This window comes from Haliotis rufescens, unplaced genomic scaffold (genome assembly GCF_023055435.1).
Source record: "Haliotis rufescens isolate VD_foot unplaced genomic scaffold, xgHalRufe1.0.p SCAF_11, whole genome shotgun sequence".
NCBI classification, from domain to species: Eukaryota; Metazoa; Mollusca; class Gastropoda; order Lepetellida; family Haliotidae; genus Haliotis; species Haliotis rufescens.
The window spans coordinates 23,288,783-23,301,679 of record NW_025963791.1 but is presented as its reverse complement, the minus strand read 5'-3'; the positions used below and the strand labels follow the sequence as shown (position 1 = coordinate 23,301,679).

The 12,897-nt window shown below is 39.4% G+C and overlaps 1 protein-coding gene across 3 annotated transcripts in view; it reads right to left on the bottom strand.

The window, feature by feature from the left end:
• The window catches only part of LOC124132806 (G protein-activated inward rectifier potassium channel 3-like), a 140,844-nt gene that overhangs the window by 82,926 nt on the left and 45,021 nt on the right, over positions 1–12,897 (bottom strand). For 2 of the 3 annotated variants that reach the window (XM_046496940.2, XM_046496939.2), the window contains exon 2: positions 5,364–5,511. The gene's annotated coding sequence lies outside the window, so the exon portion shown is untranslated. Of the gene's footprint in view, positions 1–5,363; positions 5,512–6,519; positions 6,688–12,897 lie in introns of those variants that run through there. The other variant, XM_046496937.2, reaches the window with a different exon arrangement.

The following is a 12,897-nucleotide window of genomic DNA, read 5'->3' as shown; positions in this document are numbered from 1 at the left end:
TTGATTCAGCTTTGTCTTATACCAAATACCAATCTGTCATGTCATGACAGATGAAACTAGTAATAATATATGAAAGAAAACTAGTAATAATATATGAAAGAAAACTAGTAATAATATATGAAAGAAAACTAGTAATAATATCGGAAAGAAAACTAGTAATAATATATGGAAGAAAACTAGTAATAATATATGAAAGAAAACTAGTAATAATATATGAAAGAAAACTAGTAATAATATATGAAAGAAAACTAGTAATAATATAGGACAGAATCAAGTGATCCTTAACATCTTTAGAGTAGTATATGTGCAACTATACAAACAATCCTACAATCAGTACAAAAAATAATAATCTGATTTGAGTGGTAAAATATCTGATTATTTTTTTTAACATGTCCAACAGATATTTTTTATGTTTTTTATTATCACCACCAAAAAACTTTTAAAATCTAAAAGTCAACTGAAACATAACTACAAAGTCAATCAAGAAATTTGAATATTCTTATATTTTTTTCAAGATTGTGGATAATAACTATATTTTTTCATACAGTTTCATCGAGTTCCCTTTCATGGAAATCCCCACAAGAAATTCCTATATTCCCACAAACACTCTGGAGAGAGATAACAGGCTTTGTACACTAACTCCATCCGAAATAGCTGGTTAATTTCAACAGGGATAACTGAATGAGCTGGGCCCCAAATCTGATCCGTGCATTTCATAAATGTGTTATTTCAGAATCGATAACGTTAGTCAATGTTTCAGGCCAGCAGTATGCGAAAACAAGAACACTGAGAACACGTAATGCACTGTGCTTGTACTTCAACACATAAGTCGCGGTAAAAAATACTTTCTTCGGCACAAATTTTGCTAATTATTCTATCAGCGATTGAGGTAATGAGTCTAGACATCTTGTCTATTTGGTTATCGGATTAAGTCTGTAACCTATAAACATCATGGAAAATTAAGGCTTTAACTTGTCATTTCCAAAATATTGTTCACAGATTTGATTAACCTTGAGAACAGGGTGCATAAAAAGTACCCCAAAATGAATCTATTTGTAGATCTGAATCTTGTTTGGGCATCAAGCACTTTAGGGATGTGAGCAGGTAAGAAATAAATTGTATTGCAATATATTGTGATACAGGTATCTGTATTGTGATTCGTATTGTGATATATTAGGAGTGAACCTGTTTGACAGTGATTGAGACTGTTCGAATATGTAGATCCTATTTTCTACATCCTAAGTATATATTACTGAGCATGGCCTTGGATACAGTGAGTGAGTGAGTATGGTTTTACGCCGCTTTTAGCAATATTCCAGCAATATCACGGCGGGGGACTCCAGAAATGGGCTTCACACATTGTACCCATGTCGGGAATCGAACCCGGGTATTCGGCGTGGTGTGCGAACGCTTTAACCAGTAGGCTACCCGACCGCCACCCCCCCTTATGGATACAGAGGAGATAACAATGTAAGGGGAAAATCCCTTTTCTATTTCCAATGTTTTGTCAATCAATTTCGAAGGCAAACACCATTTGTGAATTGATTTCTGTTTAGATTTTTGGTTAAAGATACAAATAATAACAAAACTTGGTTTTAACCCAATATACATATACAAATCACATGACCATCACATGACTGTCACATGATGCCAATACATAGCTGCATTAAATCAGACATATTTGAAGATACACCATCAGCTGTTGCATAACATCATAAAAAACATAAAATCCACACTGAAAGTATATATTTTTTAAGAATAGAAATATGAATTACAGCCACAGTTATTGATCACAGAACAGGTGTTTGTTTCAGATGTGCATGTGACAGTTTCACACAAGTTAATCAGAGATCATACACCTTCCTCATTCCAACAAGAGTTTAAATCAAGATTACAAACCTACAAATTATTACCAATAGGTGAGGTACGTTGACATGTGGCTTAAAGTCTAGGTCAAGATTATTGCACTTATATAGCGATGTGTAGTCCTGCACCATGACCGTGGAATATATTTATTTTATGAAAAAATAATAATCTAGAAATGCATACAAAAGCAAGTCTAGCCAGCTCAAGCTAGCTCTATTCCACAAATCAGCATAGGGAAAAAAATAAATTTTTAGAGTCAAGAAGGATATTGTGTAATATAAGATTTCAGAGACTAAATGTTAGTCTAAGCGATGTGCAGATGTGTGCGTGCGTGCGTGCGTGCGTGCGTGTTCAGACTAATGCTGATTAACAGTGCTAGCTCACTGAGATACCATGCCACAGTTTAACATGTATACCCCATACAGACACTGTATACTGACACCGAGCAGACCAGTGCTTGGTTTAGCCCTTAATGCCATGCGCCAGGCGGGTTAACAACAAGTAGCATCATTGAACGTCTTTCTGATATGACATGGCCAGGGATTGAACCCAAGACCTTCCTCTCTCCATGCAGATGCTCCACCACTAGACCAGGGAGGCGGTCCTCGGCTGACAGGAGTGTCATCAATTGTTGTCATCACATCAAGCTATCCATTATATCAGGCCATTCTCCTACCAAATATTGCTTTTTAAGGATGTTTATCGGTGTTCATGTTATCCTGCACTCAGCGTCATTAATACATCTGCATAAACATCTTCAAGGTCAAAGGTCAAGGTCATATTCATCAGTTTTGTAGCTTATCTGGACTCAAATTGAATATTTTCGCATTTATTTTTGGTATATCTACAAAAAATATCAGTCCATCATTGTTGTTTTAGAGCTGAGAGACTCTACTTTACAAAATCCAATGTTGCTAAGATGACAAAGTGTTGTACAATAATTTTGGGGGGCGTTTCCATGGTAACCAGGATTTTCAATGACTCTCCAAATTTTGTAATAAGTCAAAGATAACAATAAAGTTTTGCTATATTTATATGTTTTAGTGATTGATGGAATAACATATATTTTTTAACTCCTACCGAACCCACTAAAGACTTATTACCTTAACACAAGTATGCCCGAGGGGTCTAAGACGAAGATTCTTATATCTGTTACATTTACCCTATAGTCTCTCTAGACATAATGTATCTTCTATGTGAAATACGACTTGCTGGAAAACACAAGTGGCTCTTTCCACATCTTGCCCTTGGGTATCTGAGTAGGTACATCAACAAATTTCTTTTCAATTGTTTTACAATCAATAACCAACACACTTTGACAGTTCATCTTTTTTATAATGCATCACATGGTTGTATGACATTTAACATAAAATGTCATATGTCACCGAGAAAAAGCATGAAGGACAGGCCCCTGGCTATATCATATACATGCTGCTATCAAAAGAATCGGATGAAAGTATAGCTATTTCGCATGACTGAGTCAATTTCTCAAAATTGAAAAATGTCGTTTGACTAGTACGTCACTTCATTCAAACAGACAACTACAAACAGTAATTAGAAATTTTGTAGTATACAGTCAACAAGCGTTGTGTCAAAGTTGAAGAGACCTACATAAATACTTCAAGTTATACTAGGTTCGACTGAACAGAAAATGATGAATAAAGATGGAATACACAGGGACCAACATTTACTTCGAGACAACTGCAAGTTCGACACATCAAAGTTCAACACAACACGACTGTATATCAAGATGTTTCTTTTAAGCTTTGAAGTATAATAGCACTCGCGTATAATACGCACTTGTGTGTTATATACACCCTTAATTATGGGTAATTAAATTCTGGAAAATGTATCTCTCGTATATAAACATTTCAGGCTGTCAGCATAAACCACGAAAGTTATCTTTCAACTCTGTTTTTTTTTCCACGAAAATAATATTCTAATAAGAGCCCCCTATTTCTAATTTTGAGAGCGCCCTGGGCACTGACTCGTATTACATCGAATACGGTACAACAATGTTAGTTTGTTTAATGCTGCACTCAGCACTATTACAGCTACATGACAGTTGTCTGTATATAATTGACCAGACAAACCAGTGATTGATGTTATGAGCATCAATCCACAACCTTGGGGTAAAGTGACATTCTATCAACCAAGTCACTGAAACTGACCACCTGATCTAGTAAGTCTTCTATTACAACCAGCAAAGGTTGCTGGGGGCCTATTCTAACACAGAATCAGTATGGGGGTTGTACAATATTAAAAAACAGAAAATGGTGTTCGTTAAGGCGAGCTGAAGGTGAAGGTGAGGTGAAATGGTGTTTAACGTCGAGTCCAAGATGATTGCATTTACATAGTGATGTGCAAACACGTGTGTGTGTGTGGCTGCTTGTACTAGTCTGGACCAATACTGATTTCATAGTGCTAGCCCATGAGATACTATGCTGCAGTATAACATAAATACCCCACTCAGATATATATACTGACTCCATGACAACCAGTTCCTGTTTTAGACCATAAATGCCAAGTGCCAGGCAGGGAAACAACAAGTACCATCTCTTAACATGTGGCCTGGGACCGAACCCTGGACCTTTCTCCAGGGAGACGCTCTACCACTAGACCACAGAGGCGGTCTCTGTTCATTAAGGGAATTTCATGAGGTTCTCTACGGTACGACCCTCTTATATTCTTAGTTTTAATATTAGGATTATGCTCCCTTTTGCTCCCTGGTAGGATGTTTGCCTAAAGGTGATGGTGCGATTATAGAATCTGTTTGCTACCCAATAGTATAATAAAAATGATATATCTCAAAGAAAATTATTTTGTACCGGAAAATACATATTTAAGTGTGCCTCTTCAATCCTAGTATGGTTAGGGTTAGGGTAGGTTACCCCCAACTCAAACCTTAGCCATTGCTTCCTTGGATAAAAATAGTGGTGAACATATTCTATGGCGGCTCCAAGGTAATTATTCTAATACGTATGTGACCAGAATAAACAATGCCCAGTCGGGCACTTGAAATATGACAATAATGCCACAACCAGGCAAGTAAACATGACCATAAATGTTGCAAGCTGTCATCAAACATACAGCGTTGTCACTTCTGTTGTCACTTCGCATGAGCTGAATTCTGATTACCTGTTGTGTATTATTGTATTCATTTGAAAACAAACACAGCACTGATTCAAAACAGCTTTCAAAACATCCTTGCAAAAATAAGTCATTATTCTCCACACCAAAACAAACCGAACCTAAATAATTACCTACCACAGAGCAGCCATGTCCATTAACGAACATATTTGTCAGAAATCATTCAGGACATCAGTAACTGTTTTGGAACAATGTTGACAACGAATTAATGACAACCATTTTAAGACGGTTTGTCACTCATGACTGGTCAGGCCTTAATGACATTGTAGCAAGATCTGTGAATATGTTAAGAAATTATGCAGATGGGGAAAATGAGAGTAAAAGACATGAAAAAAAAAGGGATTAACCTGATTACTTGCAGGCGACCAGGTTCACAGTATGTAGTCCTTCCAAGAAACCATGCACACTGTATCTTCTTCTTAAGTCCACTCACAACGTGCTGACCTCTCAAGTGACCTCAGTGGGCTATGACTAGGCTTCCCTCACATCCAGTTCCTGAAATGTATGTCAGTTTCAGTATAAATCACAAGAAACCTGTTTCCCCTCGATCAGGAGATGATCTCTTCCGGCAGAAGCAATGGGGCAAACGGATAAGGCAGGGGTGGTAGGGCAGACGGATAAGGCTGATCACTACACTGTACGGCAGACGCCAGCAGCAGACGACAGTGCGAGCCAAAGGTACTGGACATGAATAGCAGACGTCTCTCACACCAGTGACAGTACACCTGCCTCATTTGACTGGAAATGGTACATGTAATTCAAGTCATAACACCAATACAGCCTGCAGCCCTTTTTAGTCTCTCTCAGACCAGGAATTAGAACTGAGTCTTGGGAAATTTCCACTGGCCATATTTTACAGACATGTAGTGACTCGGATATGGTGTGATATATCCAATACAGACTAGGAAGGTATAAGCCAGTACTAAAAGGATCCTGTCTGTTTCAGATTACATCTGAGATATTTAAAAATAATAAAATATATTTTCAAACCTGAATGACAACATATGGAAAAATCTGTGTTGCTCATGTAATTTACATATTACATTAATGGAAGATTTCAGACATCATTTGCATGAGTACATGTACTAAACATTGCCTTTCTTGATCTATTTTTTGTGTGTGCTTATACCGGGTCCTGCTGGTGTCAGACTATTGTAATACAAACTATAGCCTTGAGTAGACATTTTTTAAACACTTATTTATAGCATCTCTATGAGTCACAGACTAAAATAAGATCGCCGAGCGTGTTGGGAAAGCGAGGGTACACACTGTTGCATCATGGATCATGTTCCACTATCTGAAATGAAGACAACCTCTTGTCCCAGGTTCCAACCCTCTCAACCTTACTATCACCACAAACTGTCACAGACACAAAGGCCAGCAATGTGCATGAACCGCCAGGATACAAGCCACACAGTCCTGGGACTTACGATGTTATTCAAGCTGTGTATGATAAATGATAAAACCCCATACGACTCTGTTACAAACAGATGTAAATCAAACCTGTGTCATTAGACTGAGGCACAACAAGCAAATCCTCTCACTATGGGGAAATTCACGGAGTGTATCCACACAATAGTATCCTGACTGTCGTGGCACGTGTAGCCCGAGTGAAGTCTATACTCTAAAGGCATGGAACTGACAGCTGAGTGAGGCTTGGTAAAGCATGGCTGTGGGTCACACAAAGGCATAGCTAGGGAGGGGGGTGTAGGGAGGGGGATGTGGAGGGGGATAATGTGGGGGCAGAGGACCTGTAAGGCATATAATGAGGTAGAGGTGTGGCAGGGGCAGATTGCTTGCAGGGGGCAGGGAATTATGAGCAGGTCCTGGATGGCTCAGGTCACATCGGGTCACACACCCACAGGCATCCAAGTGGGAAGCTTGTTGTGGCCTTAATATAGGAAAGTCAGGCTTGAATGGATGCCTGTGGGGAGTATTGGACAGCACAGAGGAATAATACAGCAGGTCACCTCAGGTCAGACTTGGTCATATACAGAATATCACAAACAGGAGGAAAACAAAGAAGATCTGCTTAAGACCTGACACATCAGTGGGTAGAGGGACAAAACAGGAGGTATACACAAGGTGGTATACACTAGGTGGTATACACAAGGTGGTATACACAAGGTGGTATACACTAGGTGGTATACACAAGGTCGTTAAACAAGGTGGTATACACAAGGTTGTTAAACAAGGTGGTACATGCAAGGTGGTATACACAAGGTGGTATACACAAGGTGGTATACACAAGGTTGTTAAACAAGGTGGTACATGCAAGGTGGTACACAAGATGGTACACGCAAGGTGGTACACAAGATGGTACACACAAGGTGGTATTCACTAGGTGGTATACACTAGGTGGTATACGCAAGGTGGTATACGCAAGGTTGTATACACTAGGTGGTATACACTAAATGGTATACACTAGATAGTATACACAAGGTGGTACAGGGACAAAACAGGAGGTATACACAAGTGGTATAGGGACAAAACTGGAGGCATACACAAGGTGGTATAGGGACGAAGCTGGAGGCATACACAAGGTGGTATAGGGACACAACAGGAGGCATAGGGACAAAACAGGAGGTATACACAAGATGGTATAGGGACATAACAGGAGGTATAGGGACAAAACAGGAGGTATACACAAGATGGTATAGTGAGTGAGTTTGGTTTTACGCCACTTTTAGCAATATTCAAGCAATATCACGGCAGGGGGACACCAGAAATGGGCTTCACACATTGTACCCATGTGGGGATTCGAACCCAGGTCTTCGGCGTGACGAGCTAATGCTTTAACCACTAGGCTACCCGACCGCCCCCAAGATGGTATAGGGACAAAACAGGAGGTATACACAAGGAGGTATAGGGACAAAACAGGAGGTATAGGGACAAAACAGGAGGTATAGGAACAAAACAGGAGGTATACACAAGTGGTATAGGGACAAAATTGGAGGTATACACAAGATGGTATAGGGACAAAACGGGAGGTATAGGGACAAAACAGGAGGTATACACAAGTGGTATAGGGACAAAACTGGAGGTATACACAAGGTGGTATAGGGACAAAACAGGAGGTATAGGGACAAAACAGGAGGTATACACAAGATGGTATAGGGACAAACCAGGAGGTATAGGGACAAAACAGGAGGTATACACAAGTGGTATAGGGACAAAACTGGAGGTATACACAAGGTGGTATAGGGACAAAACAGGAGGTATAGGGACAAAACAGGAGGTATACACAAGATGGTATAGGGACAAAACAGGAGGTATAGGGACAAAACAGGAGGTATACACAAGTGGTATAGGGACAAAACTGGAGGTATACACAAGGTGGTATAGGGACAAAACAGGAGGTATGGGGACAAAACAGGAGGTATACACAAGATGGTATAGGGACAAAACAGGAGATATAGGGACAAAACTGGAGGTATACACAAGTGGTATAGGGACAAAACTGGAGGTATACACAAGGTAGTATAGGGACAAAACAGGAGGTATAGGGACAAAACAGGAGGTATACACAAGATGGTATAGGGACAAAACAGGAGGTATAGGGACAAAACAGGAGGTATACACAAGTGGTATAGGGACAAAACTGGAGGTATACACAAGGTGGTATAGGGACAAAACAGGAGGTATGGGGACAAAACAGGAGGTATACACAAGATGGTATAGGGACAAAACAGGAGATATAGGGACAAAACTTGAGGTATACACAAGTGGTATAGGGACAAAACTGGAGGTATACACAAGGTGGTATAGGGACAAAACTGGAGGTATACACAAGGTGGTATAGGGACAAAACAGGAGGTATAGGGACAAAACAGGAGGTATACACAAGATGGTATAGGGACAAAACAGGAGGTATAGGGACAAAACAGGAGGTATACACAAGTGGTATAGGGACAAAACTGGAGGTATACACAAGGTGGTAAGGGACAAAACAGGAGGTATACACAAGATGGTATAGGGACAAAACAGGAGGTATACACAAGATGGTATAGGGACAAAACAGGAGATATAGGGACAAAACTGGAGGTATACACAAGTGGTATAGGGACAAAACTGGAGGTATACACAAGGTGGTATAGGGACAAAACTGGAGGTATACACAAGGTGGTATAGGGACAAAACAGGAGGTATAGGGACAAAACAGGAGGTATACACAAGATGGTATAGGGACAAAACAGGAGGTATAGGGACAAAACAGGAGGTATACACAAGTGGTATAGGGACAAAACTGGAGGTATACACAAGGTGGTATAGGGACAAAACAGGAGGTATACACAAGGTGGTATAGGGGCAGACACAGGAGGCATACACAAGATGAACCTTAATTACCACCCATTCCCAACTTTACTTCACTCTTACGACAAGACTGAGATACTGGATCCTATTCAGACCTGAAATTCACACAAGCATGAATTACTTTGACCGTTTATATCACAATGTACATCTTCCTAATATATACTCATATTTAGCCTCTCTAAATATATACTATTGACAAAAACAAACAACTCCAGTTAAACTGAAAAGGAGCCCCTGTGACAGGGGAGATTCAGACCTGAACCTGTGGAAAATCTAGACTTGCTTCATGCAATAAGAAGGTCCATTAAGATACTTCTGAATCTCTATACATGCACTAAAAGACATTAAAATCAGAAACTGCAGGGTTACATGATGAGTACCTGTCAACCGAATAATGAGTGAGTGAGTGAGTGTGGTTTTACACCGCTTTTAGCAATATTCTAGCATTATTCCTGCAATATCACGGTGGGAGAGACCAGAAATGGGCTTCACACTTTGTACCCATGTCGGGAATCGAACCCGGGTCTTCGGCGTGACGAGCGAACGCTTTAACCACTAGGCTACCCGACAACCCCTTTCAACCTAATAACGAAAAGATCGACGAAAAATATGGATGAGCACCTTAGCATGTCCAAATGAACAAACAGAAAACAACTCGAAGAACTTAAACCATCAACATCTGCAGATGCATGATCTAGGAACAGAGGACCAACAGAAGGATCCGACAGAAGTTAAAAGGATCCGACCGCTATTATCATCCTTGAATAATGGGAAAACAACAGGAGACTATTGAAAATAGAAACTCATTTATCTCAATCTTGACACCATATCAGATTAGCAGCATATTCCTAACTATGATTCCATTACATAAAAGGCAAAGACCATTTATTGAATCACTTCCAAAGGACATATGTAATGTCAGGGGATGGTTTGCACATGGAACTGTGTTAGCATCCATTCAACAGACATAAATTTCATAATTTGTCACCCTAGGGATCGTAACCTTATTTTGTAGTCATTGGTATTAGAAACTTAGGAATAATAACCTACTTTTCTGCAACACAGGCTTCAGACAAACCAGTATCTTTGAATATAACAAAATCGATTTTTACTTTTAATCTCTAAAGATAGTGAAACACTTGAGAAGAAAGCTGTTTTCTGGACAACTAATGTCATTAGGAACATACAAATGCATACAAAGGATATTCCTCTGAAAGAGGTAATCATACACACCTGGAAACATGTTAAGTACAGCTTGCTATATATTTTCACATAAATAAAATGCAAGTGATTCCGTGGTATTTGATTGGCTAAACAAGTACTTGGTTTAGCATTTAGGTTTCCAAAGACCAAGTGACCATAACAGTGAGTGAGTGAGTAAGGTTTTATGCCGCTTTTATCAATATTCCAGCAATATCACGGCGGGGGACACCAGAAATGGGCTTCACACATTGTACCCATGTCGGGAATCGAACCCGGGTCTTCGGCGTGACGAGCGAACGCTTCAACCACTATGCTACCCGACCGCCCCTGACCATAACAGAGTACTATTGGCCGATAATATTCTGACGTAAACGAATTAGGGAACAATGAAAACTATAGGGAAATAAGCTTTACTGTCAGTACATTTGAAATAGGACGCATTCAAATTCAACACGTCAGAATCAAATGTTGACATGTTTGTGTGCATTGTTTCCAACCAGTATTTGGTAGACAAGGCTGTGAACCCATGATAGCAGATCACTCTACTGTGTCTAAAACTAAGTGCACCCTCATTCATTTCCATCAGTAAAGAATGGGCAGAACTTTGTTGTGCATTATTGCCCTGAATGATTATGACTGAATAAGAAATCTGAAGTAAGTTATAATGGACATACTTCCTTCCTCAGAATTACGATTTGCACCGATTATGTTTCTAGGTTTGTCAGCACCATCCCCGTGCTCGTGGGTTTCACCGAAGTAGTAAATGTCTGAAACCTGCATCACTTTGGGCTTTCCTCCCACATTAAGCTGACATGCAGCGATATAACTGGAATACTGTTAAAAGCGGCGTTAAACCCAACTTACTCACTCGCTCACTAGAATTGACTTCAATGTCTTTTTGCATTTATGAAGTTATATACACAGATTTACACAGTATGCACAACGTCTTTTACATTTATACCTAAAAAAACCCAAAAACATTGAAGACAAATCTTAAATGTAAAGTCATTTTTTTTTCAATTGTATCAATTTTTAATTGAATGACAAAATACATATATCTCTGTTTACAAATTGACACTCAAATTGTAATAAAGAAACCAAAATTGAGTATTTATTGGCATGCTTTGTAAGTGTTCCAAATAGTTATTTAACTACTCTTTTAATTATTCTTCCTCTGCTCCTTTGCATCATATAGGAGTTAGTGCTTGGGCGATCTGGTGGCATTCATCAACACAAATGTCAATGTGTAAAGAATGTCACATGCAGACAATGTCATGTGGAGGCAATGTCATGTGCAGACAATGTCACATGCAGACAATGTCATATGCAGACAATATCATGTGTAGACAATGTCATATGCAGACAATGTCATGTGTAGACAATATCATGTGCAGACAATGTCATGTGCAGACAATGTCACATGCAGACAATGTCACATGCAGACAATGTCATGTGCAGACAATGTCATGTGCAGACAATGTCCCATGCAGTCAATCTCAGGTAGACAATGTCCAAAAGAAAGAACACCCAATTCTTTCCATAACAGATTAATTACAGTGACAAGAAAGAATTGGGTGTTCTTTAACTTACATGAGACCTTAATTCATTCTGCAATAAGAACTTCATCATAACCCTAAACTCCATGGGCGTCATACTATAATACCAAACCATATCATGCCTAATTCATAACACACAACTAAAATAGACAGAGGTGTATATCAAACCAAATGCCATATATCACAACGGCAATGTCACAACAGGACATACAAGTGACTTGACATATTCAGGTCTGGGACTTGCTGATTTCACACTTGAATAACTGAGATGGGAAAATAGAAGAATCAATCTTGCTCGTTAAAAAGATTAATGTTTTCATTTTACTCTTGTTCCAGTGAATCTCCAGCACACCAGTAGTTGAAGTTAGAAACCAGGGTTGTACCTCAATTGTAGTTTTCAAACTGTTCACATTGCCACTTGTCTGCACTTGGACTTTTGAAGCTAAAACATTGATGTACGACAGAATATCACTCTGCACTTTCTTTGTTTAAGGCCACACTCAGCAATATTGCAGCCATATGACGGCGGTCTGTAAATAATCGAGTCTGGACCAGACAATCCAATAATTGACATCATGAGCATCAATCTACACATTTGGGATACGTTGCAGGCATCAACCAAGTCAGCGTGCCTGACAACCCCGATCCCATCAGTCGCCTTTTACAGCAATCATGGGTTGCTGAAGACCTATTCTACCCCGGATCTTCACAGGTCTCCACAATGAGCACGAAACATCTTTAGATACCTGCAGTAAGTTCAAGACCAAAGAGAGAACATAAGGGAGAAATACCATCTCTGTCAAAGTCA